We start from the raw sequence: 19302 nt of genomic DNA, 5'->3' as shown, positions 1-19302 counted from the left end.
CAAAAATAGACTTTGGCGTGCATATGATACGCATGTGTTTGGCGTGCATATAATACGAAATTTGTTGGCGTGCATATGATACGCAGTTTTCGCGTGCATATAATACGAAATTTGTTGGCGTGCATATGATACGCAGTTTTCGCGTGCATATAATACGAAATTTGTTGGCGTGCATATGATACGCAGTTTTCGCGTACATATGATACGCATCTACCCCATAACCCTAATCCTACCCATCGCGTAGCATATACACGCCAAAGTCCATTTTTGCGTATCAATAACATGAGTTTTCGTTTTTATTTGGCGTACTATTTATACGCACTTTCATGAGATCGGGTTAAATATACACGCTCTCTCTCTCTCTCTCTTTCTCTCTGTCTGTCTAATAACTGCATTACTAGCTGCATTAGTCTGCTATCAACGGCTCAAGCCTCCATTACTATTACTAGGTCTAAAATGACGTTTTGGATAGCGTTGGATGAGATGCAGAAACAATTAATCCTACTCACAATAGCGTTTTAAGTAGAAAAACTGGACGAATGCCTTGAAATATATAATCTGATCAATGTCTTGAGGTGTGGCAACCATAGTATAATCGGAATAATTGACTCCGGACTCCACTTCGCGTCGTGACCACATCACCACCTCGGATGTACGCATTATTTTTCTAATAATTCAACAGCCCGTCATCAATTATTCCTTACATATAATATAATATAAATCTGTACATAAAAACAAAAATGAATGAGAAACAGAGCGTGCTCTTTTCAATCGCGTATGTTTATCTACGGCAAAAACGCAAACAGCGTCACTGTCTCAGAGCTGAGAGGAGAACTATGGAGTCAATATAATGCCACATATATATGCAAAATAATAAAGTTTTGCGAAAGAAAATAAAGTTTTGCAAACGAAAATGAAAGTTTTGCCAACGAAAATGAAAGTATTGAGAAAAAATAAATGTGCTTTTTGCATTTATTATTTTGCATATATATGTGGCATTATATTGACTCCATAGAGAACGATCACATGAGCGGTCGCTCCCGAAAGTCGCTCTTCATTTGCATAAAATTGAAAGATTCTCAACTTTGTCGCGTCGCTGGACACGCCTGGTCGCTGTCGCTCGTGTCGCCGGAAATCACCAGCTCTCCATCGAAATGAATGGGATCGTGTCGCTTTGTCATTGAGTGTCGCTTGTAGTGTGAACTGTTCACAATTCAATTTTCAGACCATATGGTGCAAATGCAAAAAAAAAAAAAAAAATGAAACCAAACGTTGCTATTCTTTCCAAAAGAGATTTAGCCATTTTTATTTTTTTTTCTTTTCAGTTAGCCTACTTCATAAATGAATAATTGCCATTTTCTCTCAATTTTTTCAATTTTACTTTTGCTAAATTGTGACTTAAGAAACAATCGTTTGAATAAATGAAATCTAAACTATTTTCTATTTTTACTTTTTTACTTTTTTTTTCTTGCAATTTGCTGTGTGGGCTGTACCCCCGGGGGTGTGCGGACTGTTTTACAAATGCGTAATGTAATGTGCCCTACTAAAACAGTAACATTGAAGGTCAAAATTCAGTAGGCTACACACCTTATTAATAAAGCATATTTACAGACAAGCAGACTAGCCCAGACTAACGTTAAGCGCTAATAAACGCATTAAAGGGATAGTTCATCCAAAAATGAAAATTTGATGTTTATCTGCTTACCCCCAGGGCATCCAAGATGTAGGTGACTTTGTTTCTTCAGTAGAACACATAAGATGATTTTTAACTTTAACCGTTGCAGTCTATCAGTTAAAAATCATAATTTGTGTTCTACTGAAGAAACAAAGTCACCTACATCTTGGATGCCCTGGGGGTAAGCAGATAAACATCAAATTTTCATTTTTGGGTGAACTATCCCTTTAAGCGCTTAAACGTTTAATGTGGCTCAATGGACAAAGACAGTGATATAAAAAGCCCAAATTAGGTATACAATTTATTAATAAAATATATACTATGTACAGGAAAGCAGATGAGCCAACAATATGAATGCAACGTGCTAAATTACACGTTAAGCTTTTCCCCCATATAAATAAACAAACTTGGCTTTGTAGAAGACAGCTGTAAAAAGGCCAAATTCAAAAAATTTTTATGTTGCAAACTATAAACAGGAAAGCAGATGTGGCCGGAATATGAAAGCAACACACAAAGTCTCACGTTAAGCGTTTTCCTTCCATAAAAACTGTTGTTTGAAAATGCTTATGTTCTTCCATTAAGCCTATGGGAGGAAAACTTTTAACGTGCAATTTCTCATCTGCTTTCCTGTACCTAGTAACCTATAGCTACTTTATTAACAAATTGTATTAATAAATATACAGAATTTGGGCTTTTTACATCTCTGTCTTCATCTCTGAGCCACGATTAGCATTTTCTTTATAATGGTTTTCAGTGGGGGACAAAACACTTAACATGCAATTTAGTGCATTAATTGCTTTCATATTCTGGGTTATTCTGCTTGTCTGTAAATAGTAGCCTATGCTTTATTAATAAGGTGTGTCCTCCAGTGTCACTGTTTTAGTAGGATAGGCTACATTAAGCCACGTTAAACGTTTGTGGCACTGTCTGCGGCCACACCCCCACGCTAATGGTACAGCCCACAGCGCAAATTGCAAGAAAAAAAAATGGAAAAATAGGAAATCGTTTAGATTTCATTTATTCAAACGATTATTTCTGAAGTCACAATTTAGCAAAAGTAAAATTGAAAAAAGGAGAGAAAATGGCAATTATTAATTTATGAAGTAACTGAAAAGATGAAAAAATTAATGTATGGTTTCATTTTTTTATTTTTGCACCGGTCTGAAAATTGAATTGTGAAGCGTTACACGGACCCTCTCAGCTCAGCGACGGCGAATCGAGCGCCTTCACACTGGAGTTTATGGTGCATCAAATACGTTGTGCAACCATTGAGATTAATTAAAATAGACGGAGAGCGAAACTCTCAAGTGTGCAGTTTTCAAAATGAGTAAAGGCAAGTGAAATATCTGTGTTAAACTTATAGTTAGCCTTTAACTCAAACACTGGCGAGTGAAATCTAACAATTTATTAGCCAATGGCTAACAATAGTCCTTATTTGGCCATCTAGCATGGAAATTTAGTCACATATGCGAGTGATTTACTCGCATTGTAGAGGGTTGTAACTGTGCCAGCAGAAATAATCAGTATTTCGGCACAGTTACAATCTTTCTCTCTGTGTTGTTCGCTCAGTTTGCCTCTCTCTCCCTCCCTCACTGTCTCCCCCTCTCTTTCTCTTTGTGTTTCACAGGACTGTGAGGATTGTTTGAGTGGTTAATATTAATTAAATCTAATGAAAGTTTTGAATATACAAGTAAATTAGTTATGCTATGTTGGTGCTCACAGGAGAGATTGATGGTTCTTTAATTATAGACTAATGAGAGGAAACCACAACAGTCATTACACTAAAAACATCAGATCATTAGCCAAAAGGCCTTTTAAATACAAAATATAGGTTTGATAAATTAATGCAGCCTGTATCATATCAAATATTAAGATGGTTTGGTAGGTTATTAAATGGACGAATCGAAAGAGCAGTGTTTACTGTTTTGGATGCGGAACAGGTTGCAAGATTATAAAAGTCAAACTGCAAACCTGCAACTGCACTGACTGCCTGACCTGCAGCTGCAAGTGTCTGTCTTACCAGTGCTGAAATGCATCATGGGACCAGTAGCTCTGAAGTGGCCCTAGAGTCAAGCAATCTAATCAGGTTACGTTTCAATCTGTCCCCTGGCAAAATTATATAATGTCTTAAAATTAGGGATGCACAATATTGGATTTTTGCCGATATCCGATATGCCGGTATTTTTCAACTAATTTTGGCCGATAGCCGATGCCGATACCAATATATTTCCTTTTGTTTGGAAACAACACCAAGTCTCTTCTGTGTGGAAATTATAAGCAAATTATTTTTAATTTTGGTTAGTTTTTAACAAGAACTTCTTTGTTAGAATTAAATAAACAATAATGAAATTCTTTTATAATGACAGTACATTGAAGCTTTGAAAATAACTATAAAATAAACTATATATCAATCGCTGCATTTTTTTTTTTAGAAAGATGCAGTAGTAACCTTAACATTTTATTTTAAGATTTAACGTTTGTAGATGGTCTAAAGCAAGAGTTGTAAAAATTCAGAAAATCTTTTAGAGCTCATAATATGTTTAAAAAATATAACATATTACACATTAATGAATAAATCAGTATATATAAAATTATTTAATTTACAAGTGTCATGTTTGTGATTTAAAAAAAAATATTATTCATGTAAGCTATGGCTTCTGACCTTTAAATAAAAACATACTCATGATTTTATGACATCAATTACTGTGTTATTTAATCAGAAACACAGTCTAAATGTTATTTGTGTATTTTCTTTCATTTTATTAGAAGTAGGCCAACAAAATAAACTCCTTACCGAACGGGTATTAGGAGCCGGGGGAGGCTGCCGCTGCACGTGCTATTACGGTTTACTCTATCATACACCAAGCGCGTCATTCTGTACAGTATGTGCATTCTCAGTTTAAATGCAGCGATCCAAAACAGTGAATCTAATCACCATTCAGGCAAACCTTTGCTTCAAGAATGAGCCACACTGTTGACGTGATCTAATCGCTAGCACATCTGAGCACATGTGAGTTAAGGTATTCCTCTTATTGGCAAGACATATCGGCATAATTTTTCATATCAGGCCGATGCCGCTATTTACATTTAAAGTCATTATCTGCCGATTCCGATATAGGTCCGATAATATCGTGCATCCCTAGTTAAAATATCATGTTATCTGGGTGTGTGTTTGTAAGTGTGTTTACAGTGGGGTCCAAAAGTCCATATTAAAAAACTAAAGTTTCCATACTAAAATACTTTATGTAAAGAATGGATTTTCCAATTATAAAAATAATTTGTGGTTTTGCTCCAAAATGAAAATAGACTTCACAGCAAACAATCAACCTCTTACTAAACCCACCCTCCCATTCTCTATCTCTCTCTCTCTCTCTTTCTCTCTCTCTCTCTGTGTCTGATGTTGCCTGTGTAATTAAGAGATCACTGTTCTGTTTGATATAAAGTAGCTCACTGTTAAATTAAAAACAGGCCATTTTAATTATAGTCTCTCTTCCCTTAATTATTTTGTGTTTTTCCCTCTAACTCTGTATAATAGACCCCTCACTCTCACTCTCTCTTTTTCTTTCTGTCTCTCTTTATTCTCTTTTCCACACAAACACAGAAAGGGAGAGCTGGAGCACTGCGTCCTTTTCGGTAAAAAAAAATCTCTTGACGGTAAAGTGAGAGAATGTATACTCGCACACACTCATAAACAGCCTTTTACTTGATCTAATATGTGATGATTAGCTTTTTCAGTTAGCTGGGTCAGACCACATTAAGATAATTACAATTGTAAAAGAACAATGTGGCTTTACTATGGCAGCAAAGGGCACACACATATGTGGATAATTGCAACACACATCGACACACAATCATAAAAGACCAGAGCCCAGAACAGCTGTATGTTATGATGACAATGCTCGGGAATAAATAGAAAATGGATGGATAGACTGAACGATGGAGCTTTTGACGTGTGAATAAATGGAGGAAGAGAGCAGCAATTATCTCTGCTCAGAGAGTAAGATAACCTCCTGTGAAATGATCATACAGTTTAGAGGTATATTTCTGGCTGTGGGGGTTTAAAAGTCTACAAGTCTTCTGTCCTCTGAGATTGAAGCAAACTGCTGCTTTACTCCAGCTGACCTACATAATCTTGTGTAAGGCTCAACAAAAGAAGCTGAGAGGTTAAACTCATCCTCACTCACTGAATTGAACATAAATCAAGCATTTTTTAAATATTCTGCATGTTAGCAATGCATATCAAAGGTTTAGAACTCTAGGTTTTTGAATATGAAATATGAAATGTTCCATCCCTCTGTTAAATGACTCAAGACAAGATTTTGTTTATATATAGATCATAAATAGTTTATATATTTTATCGTTTTTATTTCATAATTGGACTTTTGCACAAATACTATAAAAATATTTTAGTATATAATATTTGTTTTATAATTTTTTACACATTAATGGTTTGGCAGCAACAATATAGCAGTAGTTTGGTGATGGTTTATCATTTTGGTAACTTGGTATTGATTCCAGTATTTGGGGCTTATTTGGCCCTAGTTTGGCTTACAGTCTGTGAGTCAGAACAGCCGGCATTGTAGTCTACTCTTCCAGTATGAGGAAACAGCCTTCCATAAAATGCGCTGGACACATCTGAATATTTGAGTTGAACTCCCATTACGTCTGGCGTAAAAGTAACACTGCATTTCAGAAAAAGAACATCATAGCAACAGTAAAATATGGTGGTGGTAGTGTGATGGTCTGGGGCTGTTTTGCTGCTTCAGGACCTGGAAGACTTGCTGTGATAAATGGAACCATGAATTCTGCTGTTTACCAAAAAATCCTGAAGGAGAATGTCCGGCCATCTGTTCGTGACCTCAAGCTGAAGCGAACTTGGGTTCTGCAGCAGGACAATGATCCAAAACACACCAGCAAGTCCACCTCTGAATGGCTGAAGAAAAACAAAATGAAGACTTTGGAGTGGCCTAGTCAAAGTCCTGAGCTGAATCCTATTGAGATGCTGTGGCATGACCTTAAAAAGGCGGTTCATGCTCGAAAACCCTCCAATGTGGCTGATTTACAACAATTCTGCATAGATGAGTGGACAAATTCCTCCACAGCGCTGTAACAGACTCATTGCAAGTTATCGCAAACGCTTGATTGCAGTTGTTGCTGCTAAGGGTGGCCGAACCAGTTATTAGGTTTAGGGGGCATACACTTTTTCACACAGGGCCATGTAGTTTTGGATTTTGTTTTCCCTTAATAATAAAAACCTTCATTTAAAAACTGCATGTTGTGTTTGTGTGTGTTATCTTTTACTAATATTTAAATTGGTTTGATGATCTGAAACATTAAAGTGTGACAAACATGCAAAAAAATAAGAAATCAGGAAGGGGCCAACACTTTTTCACACCACTGTATATATATATATATATACACACACACACACACACACCCTTGACACATATCTGCTGTGCGATTCTAATGAGGAAGTTCTTGTGATTATTTCCTGAACTTCTGAATGTTGTTTGCTCATAAAAGTAACCTAGACTGACATGGGAGAATCAATTATTCTGTTGGACCACTAGTAATCTTGGAAACTCTGCTACAAAGCATTAAATGCTCTTCCTCTCCCTTTCTTTCTCTCTCTCAGTTCCTCCCTCGCGCTCGTGCTGGTGTTCCACTGACCCATATTCCTCTGGTAGTTCTTTGAAGCTACAGAGCCACAGTCAGCTTCCAAATCAAAGTAGCACCGACATCAAAAAGCCCAGTGATAAAGCAAAACACAAAAGAAATTACAGAGACAAAAACAAGAAAGAAAGAAAGTATTGTTGTTTTTTTGTTGTTGATCTTATTATATACCCAATGACTCATGATGAACTTAAAATTCCATCCAGTGTTATCAAAAGACTTTAATTAGACTGCATTACTTTTGGATTTATAATAATTAGCAGAGTTTTGGAGCTACTTTTGCATGAACATCGTGACAAGTAAAACCATTAAAGTGTTAAGAATAATGCACAGCAATTACATCTATTTGGTGAGTACATGCACCGAGCCGGTATAGCCACACAGCTGACATGTTTCAGGCTCAGCTGCTCTTCTGCCCAGCGGCCATGTTGGACGAAGGGTCTGATGGAAGATTCTGTGTTTGCCATGGCAACCGATATTGTGTCCTGATACAGGCATTCCAGCATCACACATTATTTCTGCTTTAGCTGATGTTCCCTAAATGTATTTATGAACGGTTTTATGTTGACAGAAGTTTTATCATATAAAAAGTCTGCAGTGCTTTGTTTAATGTCACTGATTTGTTTAATGTGTATTTATTTTATTAATTAAATGCAAATTTCTGAAAAGTCCCTTTATTTTATTTTAAACATCAGTAAACTATATCATATAGCATAATTTCAGCTCCTGACACTGCTGCAACAGACCCAGTTTCACCTTTTGCTGCATCAGTGGAATATGTGAGAAAACTACTTCCAAAATAGAGCAGGAGGTAGAGCATGTGTGCCTTCAAAAGGTATAGCCCTGTGCTCAGTTTCTTGTGCATTTGAGCATTGCCACATATATTAAGTCTGGACTTATTGCAGTCACCTCCAACAACCACCATGGTCACTGTTAAATTGTCACATTAATTTTTTTTTCAGGCATTTTGCATTGTGCTGTACTCATCTGTAGTACTTAAATAATGTACCATATATTTTTTTTCCCTGCTAATTGCTCTTTTGTGATTCTGTTTCTTTGTACTCCCCAACATAATCACTTTTTCCACAATGCGTGTATACTTTCCAGTCTTGTTTAATAAGGATTTGTCTGTTTCATCCCAAAATACTCTTAACTTTCAACACTTATTTAATAATAATAATTCTTATTATTAATGTTATTATTTATTGATTATTTAAATTCTTAATTTATTTGATTAACTCGGGCACCACAACGAGTTGTATCATCTTGCAGGAAATTGTTTAATTTAAGGCAGCTATGAGGCAAATGTGCATATGCGAAAGGCGACCGTCAGGTCCACACGAGCTGACAGCGGCATGACGTTCACCAAAACAAAAGAGCGGATCGTCAATGAAAATGGTTTTTAAATGATTGTTGTCGACTATTATGTTCGAGTGCGTTCCTGGCATTTGTCATTGTCTTTTCTCTGGCGTGTGTGTGTGAGGCTGCGGGCGGTTACTGATGTCGTTGGCTGAGTATTGAGCTCCCATCTGACCTACTTTCGTACTTCGCATCAGCTCAGCGCTGTTTACAGGCGCTCGTGAGCGGAGGATGTGGACCCGGTAGCGAAAACACGTAGCCGAAACGCCGAGTCGCGTGCTCTCCTCTGCCGCTTTATCCTGGGATCCTTCAGTTAGTGTGTTTTGTGCATATTTCGTCCCGTGTCCGACTTCAGAGTGGCTCTTTCGTGGGTTGTTTATGGTGAAGTCGAGCTCACTCGTGACTTCAATATGAGAGGCGCGGACGAAGGCAAAAGTGAAGTGTGGACCTGTCCTTAACGCACGGTAAGATATCTCGTATTGTAATGCAAATGAGAAAGTACAACAATTAAAGTCTGCGGAGCTATTTTGAACGCATTTAAAGATCGCTCGTTTGGCTCTTCTTCGCTTTTTCTTGGTATATGGGGAAATCGTAAGTCATAGAGTTGCGAATATTAAGATTGATGTGTGAGGGTCGCGTGGAATCGCCGGGTTCTCTGATGTTACCTCGCGCTTTTCCTCACTTTAATCTTTTTATCCCAGGCGCGGTGGATTGTGTGAGCTCACAACCAAACACATTCAGTCCAGTTTTGGACAATGGAATTATGGTAATGAAAGCTTATTAATATTTTGTCTGTGGCTTTTGCTGGTTTGACTGTCTTGACTCTTGATCTGAAATCTTGGAATGCAGTCAAAATGGGTCACTGTACAATGCGCTGAAACCAGTAGGCTATCTCCAGCAGCATAAAACCTGCCTGCTTGGACGATATGTCACTTAATGTTGGGCTATTGAGACTTGAAAAATGACTTGAATCCATTTGCACTTGTGAGAAATTCATAAGAGCTCCTGTCTGACTTAATTACACGGTACAAATGTTTTCATCATTATGTTGTGGCAGCGTAGTTTCCATCCACTTGTCACTTTAATTTCTATCTTAATCAGTTTCTTTATTCAAAGTGGTTGAGAAGGTGCATAAACGAACCTCAGGTAGTTCGTTTTTAAACATGTAAGAAAATCAAACTGAGTCGTTTGATTGATTTTTTTTTTTTTTGGAGCTGATTCGTGGCCTTTGACTCCTTCTGGGCTGGAATTGCGTGTTTGGGTTCTATTTGTTGTGGTTCAGGAAATTATGTGGACTGCAAGTAACAATTAAGGGTGGCTTCCGCATAACGTGCTCATGTACTTTTTTGAATCGAGACTTTAAGTTAAATTTATATGAATGTATAAAGCAGTTAGGTTGAAATAATTAGATTAGTCAGAAAGTCTTCAAATAGACAGAAGTCGCGTTTTGTCTGAGGAAGTAACCAACAGTAGCCTACGCTGCTTTCCATTTGCGAACATTAATGAAGTTATGACAAAAAACTACTGTTATTATGTATCACTTCATTACAAGTGTACATACCATATTGTTAATGTACTTTATTATGCATATAGTTTTTTAGCTTCATGTTAATTGTATAAAATATTTAGAATAGTTATAAAAGACTAAGGATTTGAAACAAAATGCTGCTTAAATAGTTTTTGATGAAATTTATTCATTAAGCAATATCCAGAACGACTTTTAAATGTGGAATATTGCCAGCTCTTTTTTATAAGAACCAACATTATCTGGAGTACACAATATGTCAATTGTGATGCATGAGAGCAGAAGTGAAATAAAAGAACAGAAAGGGAGAATACGATTTTTTTTAGGATGTTGTGTCTTTGTTTTTGGTTGTGTTTTAGTTAAATGGATAGTTCACCCAAAAATGAAAATACTTCAGTAATTTAATCACCCTCATTTTGTTCCAAACCTGTTTGACTTTTTTTTTCTGTGGAACATAAAAAGATATTTTGAGCAATCTCTCTCTCTCTCTCTCTGTCTCTCTCTCTCTCTCTCTCTGTCTATAGAATGGAAGTCAATGTTCACCAAATCATGACAGAATTTTCCTTTTTGGGTGAACTATCCCTTTAAGTGATGGTTGTGGGTTAGTTTCGCCCTAACCCTAACCCTTCCCAAAAGTATTCCATGTTATTTGGCAAGTGCAAGCATGCGAAAATCTGTAAGTTCTTATAATATCACGTATGAAGTTCGTTGGACGTTCATGTGATGGTGGAGACGTGTGAATGGTTTTAAACTTGTGCAGTGTGTAGATTTGTATTGGGGCCTGCACCTAGGCCCCTTTGTTAATGGTGTTTGTGTGTGCTGCTGTATAGTGGGCCCCTGGTTAAAGGTGGGCTCTTGGCTTCATGGTAATACTGTAAACAGTAAGTGATGCAATAATTCCCCCACCTCTCTCAGGGGGGTCAGGCTGTTCGCCTCCTGGAAATCACTCTTTGTTGTTCTCTCACTGTACTTATCTGTTTTCCTCTCTCTTGCCCTGGTCAGTAGCATATTGTTACTAATTACAGTTTGCATAGATATTTCTGTCATTTCTGTGTGTACTGCACATATTGCACTGAGAGACAAATTAAACTGTTTAATAAAGCACAGAAGGATACTTGATCCTCATTGCTTTTTCCTGACCTTTCCTCTCTATGTTGGTGTGTTTTTGTTTGTGAGTGAGTGTGTGTGATTATGGAAGAATGAGGTGCACTTGAAATATTCACCTGGCTGATGAAGGCAGCATCTACAGTAAATGCAGGGACAACACAGCTGCATGAATCATCCCAACAGTGAATCAGCACTCCACAAGATCCACAGTGCTGTTGTCTGTGTCAGTTTTTACATGGAAAACATGTATGCATTTTTCTATGCATTCTGAATAATGAATAATTACAATTAATTAATTTGTTAGTTAGTTAGTTATATACTAACCCACATATTTGTATTAATTGTCAGCCCAAATGTACAGATGCACATGGCAGATAACACACTGTCTTTCATATTGTCAGTGAGAGTTTTTGGAATGTTTTTGAAAGAAGTCTCCTATGCTCACCAAGGCTGCCTTATTTATTTATTGGTCAGAAATAAAGTAAAACAGTAATATTGTGAAATATTATGACAATTTAAAATAACAGTTTTCTATTTGAATATACAGTAGTCAACATTTGAAGTGGATCAAAACCTTTCATCAAAGTTGTCCTAAAACCAAAACAATGCCCGTTCTTGTCTTAGGACAACTTTGATGAACTTTTTTGATCCACTTCAAATGTTGACTACTGTATTTTTAAATATAACTTATTATGGCAAAGCTGAATATTCAGCAGCCATTACTCCAGTATTTAGTGTCACATGATCCATCAGAAATCATTCTAATTTGCTGATTTGGTGCTCAGGTAAAATTTCTTATTATTGTCAATATTGAAAACAATTGTGTTGCTTAATATTTTTGTGGAAACTGTAATACATTATTTTTCAGGATTCTTTGATGAATGGAAAGTTCAATAGAACATTTATTTAAAAGATCATTTATTTAAAAATTAATATTTTATAAAAGTATACATGTATTTACTTTAGTATTCTTTTCTTTAAAAAAAATTTTCTGACCCCAAACTCTTGAACGGTAGTGTATATCTACGTGAAGCTTTTAAGCTTTTAACTATAACGTCCAGGCTTGTATATATAATGGGCCACATTCATGAAGCACAAGCAGAACGAATTTCTGTCAATGTCATTCATACAACTATGCATAAATTTGCACTCAATTCAGTATAAGAAATTAGTTCTGCTTGTGTTTCATGAATGAGGCCAGAACACACATCTCTGGGCTAACATCGCAGTAACACTGCATCAACATTGTGCTAAAACTGTGTGTGTTTTCCTGTTGCTGCTGTAACATTCTCGAGTGATTCCACCCCTTCCGGAATACTGCAGGGGCCCCTATCAGCTTCCACCACTGAGTGTGACCCTTGACCTCTTTCTGAACCCAACAGCTACTTTTACACACTCCCATGTCTGATGTGTGTGTTTATATGGGCATGCTCTGGTGTTTGTAATCTTGTGTGTATTTATGTGTTCATTGTGTGTGTGTGTGTGGATCATAGAGAAGATTCTTATTAGTGAGATGTAAGACAGAGAATGGGGAAGGAGTTAACTCTTATGACACTGATAAAAGAATAATCCCCTTTCTTACAGTGACCTCTGTTCTCTTAGCTCAATTTATTATTTTATGTGTTGTGGTTGCTTGTAGCAGACAAATGGATGTTATAGGCCTATCTATATTAACCCTGTAAAGCCTGACATATACATTTATAGCCAGAAAAAAAATATATAATTTTTTTTTTAATGGAACAGTTTATTGAACTTTTAGACAATGTTTAAAAAAAAAAAAAAAGTTTGCATATGTAATTTTGTTGTATATTATATTTGATAAATCAGGTTTTTATGGCTTGTATAGTATATAGGAGAATATGGAGCTCATACTTGAGGAGAGGAGAAAAACTGTCGATTCACAACATCAGATTTTCACACTTAGTTTAATTTGCCTGTAATATGTGACATTTAAAAATATAATGAAATAGTTTTCCAACATGACAAATATTCTGTTCACTTTTTTTTGTTTTCTTCACACATCATGTCTAATTATTTCATCTCAAACTCTTCATTGGCATCATTATCTCCTTGGTAACCAAGTACACAAATGTCTGGGGGAAAAAAATTATTAATGGCTAAATGGCACAACCTAGGGACAATTATAAAATATGAAATCATCATAAACTATTTCAATGGGCCTATTTATACTTGGCCACTTCAAGCTATTTCTTTGAACGGATGGATATCTGATCATGAAAAGAACGGGTGTAAATGCCCTCCGAAATGTATTCAAGATGGATTGCAATCTGATTACACAAACCACTTCAGCAGGTTTGAGACTCATTCCAGATGCAACTGGACAAGTGTAAATGCGTCTGGTTGTTGATGCCACATATATAAATTTTACTCCTCCCAAAATGACCAAAAATAAAGGTATGAGAGTGTGCTGCTTCTGGTAGCCAGATCTCCACAGATATGGCGTGTTGAAAAACTCACTTCAGCAAGCATGTGCAAACTGATGCAAATAAAACACACCGTTTCGCAATTTGCATCTTCGCATGTTCATCACACAGTCATATTCATTAAAAATGGAGAACACTACATTCTATCATCAGTGCAGATGGCGCTCTCTCACTGTTGCAGTCTTTGATCTTAAAATCAGCTGATGACGAATAAAATGCAGTGCATATCTGTTGCTTTCAATGATGTGAACTGTTGAATTTGCATATAGTGCAGGAAAAGATCAGCTTTATATTTGTTTTGCGGAGACACATTTATGTGTAAATGGGACAGTTTTAACAAATCAAATAGCTATCTGATCTGAGAAAACGCATGAAGTGACAAGTGTAAATAGGGACAATATTTATGGTGTGGAAATGAAATATATGTACATTTTGTCACACTATAAATGTGGAAAATGTGTTAGACATTTAGTTGTTAATATCTATTAGTAGTGTTTGAAAGTTGCTCATCTTGTCTATGCTCTGTATTTTTAGTGTCTCAAGAACTGATTATGAATTTGAACTCTGATTTGAACTCATTGCTCTCTGTGTGTGTAATTTGAGGCCATGCTGTAAGTTGTAAACATGTTTCTGTCTGTGTAAGCTACACATCACTGGGTGTGGCCAAAGGCAGATTCTGTGTGGCCATTCAGGTAGAAAGAATGCGGCGCACACATTTTTCTGAAAACTAGATCAAATGTCCAGTATTTGTTTATGTCCTGTTTAAGGGGATAAACTCACTATATTAAGAATGAGTGTGTGTATGTGTCTGTGTAAATGTGTTTAGGTTAAAATATGTGAGTAAGGAGGGGTGGCTGGTTTACAATTGTTAATTTTTTTTAAGTGTCTTTTTTTGTGTGTGTTTCTGACAGAGACAAAACAAGATATATTCAGTTCTTGCTGCATGGGAGAAATTCTCTTCTTTTCTCAGTGGCTTCCTTCATGTGGTTGAGTCTTTCTCTTCTTTTCTCTTTTGTGTCTATAAACGTTTCATAAACATTTTATTCATGTTTTACAGTGCTGTTTTCTGAGTAAATAAGAAAGTAGCGCATATTCACATTGAGAAGAGCCATGTGTTAGAGAGCAAGGTGCAGTAGGGCTGTCAAAATGACTGAAAAACTAAATTCGAATTTTCTACTTAAATATTATCAAAATTTTAATTATATTCGAATTTAAAAGGCATAATTTCAGTTAGGTGGAAAAAAGCTTTTGGCTTCTCTCCTGAGGCCACAAGAGGGCGCATCGAGGAAAATATTATGCACGTTTCTTCAAAGCGTAATAAAACAACACGACTATCTTTGGAAAAAAAGTGCATAATGTTTAAAATAATGTTTATAAACCATATATAATTAATAAAGTTGCTTAAACGATTAGAAAAAAAAACAGCACCATGCATGTATGTATAGTTTAATACAAAGGACCGAAAACCAATCACAAAGAGTAAGCTACTTTCTTCATTTAAAACATGAGATACAGTGGGATGGGGAAAAGCTGCCATAACGTCTTTAGACATGTTTTTTTTTTTTTTAAGTTGAACTTGCATTAATTTCACATGGCTTTCTAAACATGCCGCTCTCTGCGAGACGCGAGTGCAACGCTGATAGATGTCCCTCTAGAAAATGTGATAAATATGCGTTCTGTGTGAATGGCTTGGTTTCAGTTTTGACGTAAACAACATCTTCTCCACACTGATGCTCTCGTTTTCCGCAATATATGAATGAACAACATAGCAGCGCCGCGTCTAGTGGGTTCAACTGGATAGGCTAACAAAAGCATTCAAATGCAATCAATGACACATACATCGTCATCACATCTCGTGCGCCACTGATAAGGCTGCTTTTTTTTTGTTTTGTTTATTATTTTCAAACTGTTTGCTGTTAGCAGAGGATTTTCTGTCTGGGGTTTGATGTATTTACTATTAGCACAGAATTTTTTATTAGCAGAGGTTGCTTTGTTTATTACAAAGGGTTTTCTGTCAAAGTTTTACACCGCTGTTTGGTAGACTTGATTCTGATTGGGCAATCATAGTTTGCAGTTGTCAGATATTTGAATATAAATAAATATTATTAGCAGAGTTTGCTGTATGTGCTATTATCAGCGTTTGTTCTGTTTATTGTCACTGAGAGTTTAATGTTTTAATAGGCTTTTAGGAAAGAGATAGTCAGAGTTTGCTATGTTTGTAATCATGAGAGTTTGCTATGTCTATTACTCCTGGAGAGTTTGCTATATTCATTATCGGCAGACATTTTATATTTGTCAGAATGATTGCGGTTTATTATAAGCAGACAGTTTGCTGTATATATTATTGCCAGAGAATTTGCTTTGTTATTGTCAGAGTTTGCTGCTCATTATCAGCATGGAATTTATGTTCAACAGAATGTGATTATTATGAAGAAAGTGTTTACTATTTTAGGAATAATCATCATAATAATAATAATCATCAACTGGCTGAGTAATCACCTAAAAAACTGACTAGTCAAGTAGTGAGGATGACTATAATTTTTTTTTTTTTTTTTTTTTTAAGATGCTTAGCGTGCTGTTTTAGCATTAAGCCATTAAACCTTTAGGTAAAACTGTACACCCTCTCTGAAAAGTGTCTCTAAATTCATTCTCTTTAAAGCACAGGTAGCAGATAGACATCCTTGGCCACTGGCTCGCAACTCGATCTGTTTCTAGCCCCATGAGCATTGCATTTTCATTGAGTTAAAAACAGTTTAATTTTTCAAAATGTATCTTGAGACCTTTGCATTCTGTTCTTTTCTGTTGTGCTCCGTCCAGCTGCTCTTGAACACAAGAGTGAATCCTATGTGCTCATCATACAATAGGCAGAATTTGCTGTTTATTATTAGCAGAAAGTCTGCTGTATTAATCATTAGCTGAGAGTTTACTGCGTCTCGCTCTGTCTTTGTGTCCCTTCTCTTTCATCATCTTTTTCAATTTCATTTTAAATGTGAATTAAATATGAAACTGCAGTTCAAAGGCTTGAACTATTTGTCAGATACACTTACTGTGGATTAGTCTGAAGAAACTTGGACAAAACACAATGTGTGTGTGCGAGTGATCTGTGTGTATACAAGTGTACGTGTGCGTGAATGTGTGTGGATGTGCTGTATTTATAAAGTTTGTGGAGGTGCTGTATTCTAATTCTATCCAGCTGTACTAAAACTTAGGCCTATTGCTTCTCTTTTGTGCTTGCCTCGGTTGCCTGGTCATAACAGTTTTGCTGAAACTATGCTTAAATAACTCATGGTAAAAATCATAAAGTATCACACACACACACACACACACACACACTCGTTGTGCTCTGAGGCAGCCTGATGGTATGAAATATTTGTGGTAAAACTTGCACTCACAAAACTTGTAAATTGCACTCACATTTGTATAAATTTTGACTAATATATACAGTATGGCAAGTTCTGGACGAAGCACTTTTCTCTTACTAATTAAGCTCAGTTTTTTGTTTAGAAACTTTCCATTACAACCTAACATTTCTAAAGATATTTGATATTTGGTCACCTTGTTTGCATTGCTGTTTTCTGATTCTGTCAGTGTGATGTTTTGCAGAGCAAACCATGTTTTAAAAAGCTGTGTGGGTGTGTGTGAATATAGGTCAGTCATTATCTCACAGACACAATGCTCTTCTCAGCTGATAAGGAAAAACTGTCAGATTTCTGGAATTCACAAATCACAGTTGATGTGTGTATATGTGCTGGTAGTTTAAGCATGGTGACAATGCACTATAAATATTTCCTAGTCATCATTATTTATTAAATAAGTAATTATATATAAAAAAAAACAAAAACTTAAAAAAAAAATAAAAAAAGTGCCACTGTTGTTTATTCCCTAGTTGTGTTTTATTTTAAAAAGTTGCAAGGAAAGTTTTTTATGAAGCTGTTTTCAGATCCCTTGCTTCTGAATGAATGTCTTAGATCAGGGTCAAGTGACCTTAAACCACGTTTATTATTAGTCAACTAGATGTTCAGGCATCCCACTCACTGACTAGTCGATTATGAAAACACAGGTTTGTATTATATTTCTGCTTGTATTATATTTCTTCATTTATATTCTTGGTGTAGGCGGTGCATCTTACCAAATTGACTTACGTTACTGGCAAGTGTCCAAACAAGAAGCCAAAAATACACAGAGCTTGCTAAGATAGGCCTTTAATTGCAGAGAGCCTCCTAACAAGACAAATTCATATGATAATAACTAACTTAAATGTATGACCAGCTTATGTTGTAGTCCTCCTAATGACTGATGAAATTCTGTCAGGGATCATTTGTGTTTTGTTTTGTTTTTCTCAATCAGAATCATGTCTTGTCTTGCTTTTATAAATATAAATATAATTAAAACAAGAAATATTTGAGAAGCAAACTTGCTTGTCTTTAATTGAAATTTTTTTTGCCTCATTGACAAGTAGTTTTTATCTCAACATGGTAAGAAAAAGCAATTTACTTCAAGATATATTCTTTGAAACTACAGAAATGTATGTTGTTTTGAAGATGTTTAGATATTTTTTACTGAAGTTCTACGAGACCATGCATTATTATAATTTTCTTGTTCTTTCTTGTTTTCTCGTGATCTCGATATAAAAAAAATAGTTTTCTCGTGATCTCGACATAACAAATGTTGTTTTCTCGTGATCACGACTTAATTTTCTCATGATTTCGACACAACAAAAGTGGTTCTTTTAACACTGATGGACCCTTTTCACAAGACTGTGATGACGCGTTTAACTGTCTTCAGCATCGTAAATCCTCGAAAGTTTTTCATATTTGTTTTTTTATTTTTTATTTATGTACATTTATAACACTATTCTTTGTATTATATCCACCAAGAGCTTGTAACACTCCAAAGAGAAAGGAAAAATTTAAATCGCATCATATGACCCCTTTAAATGGTCCAACAACAAATTGCATTCACCGCAAGCGCAGGTGGAGCGCCTTCAGAAGAATGCAGAGAAGCCTATTCTAAAAATCTTAAGCTGCTTGGATTCAACTCACTTTATTTTCCTCGTTCGTTTGAAATAAAATTAGGATATATATAATAATAAATTATAATAATTTGTTTGTGATTTTTATTAGTCATATAGGATAGGCTGTGATTATCATGTGAGTTACAAGCTTAAGATGCTGTTATGTGTGTGCGGTTTACAGAGAAATGTAGAAAATATAAAAGATTAGACCCATTAGACCACAACACTGTATAACATCATTGAACTAAATTATACACACATGTAAATCACATTTCTTATTAATATACATTTATTAACGATAAAGATTAAAAATCAGAAAGATGCACATTACAAGCCTACGTCATTGTAAATGAGAAACTGTGATGAGTCATGCAGCAGTAATAACGTAAGATAACAGATACAATTTCAAGCAAAATTATCATATTTATTCAAGCATTTAACATTTATAAGTTAATTAAATGTCAGTAATGAACTGCACAAATTACCGTATTGTCCCGAATATAAG

General features: G+C 35.7%; 1 protein-coding gene across 4 annotated transcripts in view; it reads left to right on the top strand.

The window, feature by feature from the left end:
• The window catches only part of LOC107741183 (neuronal PAS domain-containing protein 2-like), a 67590-nt gene that overhangs the window by 27380 nt on the left and 20908 nt on the right, over positions 1-19302 (top strand). Inside the window, exon 1 of one of the 4 annotated variants that reach the window (XM_016553797.1) lies at positions 8816-9171. The exons of the other annotated variants lie outside the window; for them this stretch is intronic. The gene's annotated coding sequence lies outside the window, so the exon portion shown is untranslated. Of the gene's footprint in view, positions 1-8815; positions 9172-19302 lie in introns of those variants that run through there. 4 annotated transcript variants of the gene reach the window in all.

The sequence above is a fragment of the Sinocyclocheilus rhinocerous genome, unplaced genomic scaffold (genome assembly GCF_001515625.1).
Source record: "Sinocyclocheilus rhinocerous isolate Xijiao unplaced genomic scaffold, SAMN03320098_v1.1 scaffold615, whole genome shotgun sequence".
Lineage (NCBI taxonomy): Eukaryota > Metazoa > Chordata > Actinopteri > Cypriniformes > Cyprinidae > Sinocyclocheilus > Sinocyclocheilus rhinocerous.
Note: the sequence above shows the minus strand (reverse complement) of the source record. Positions and strands in the feature narration are given on the sequence as shown.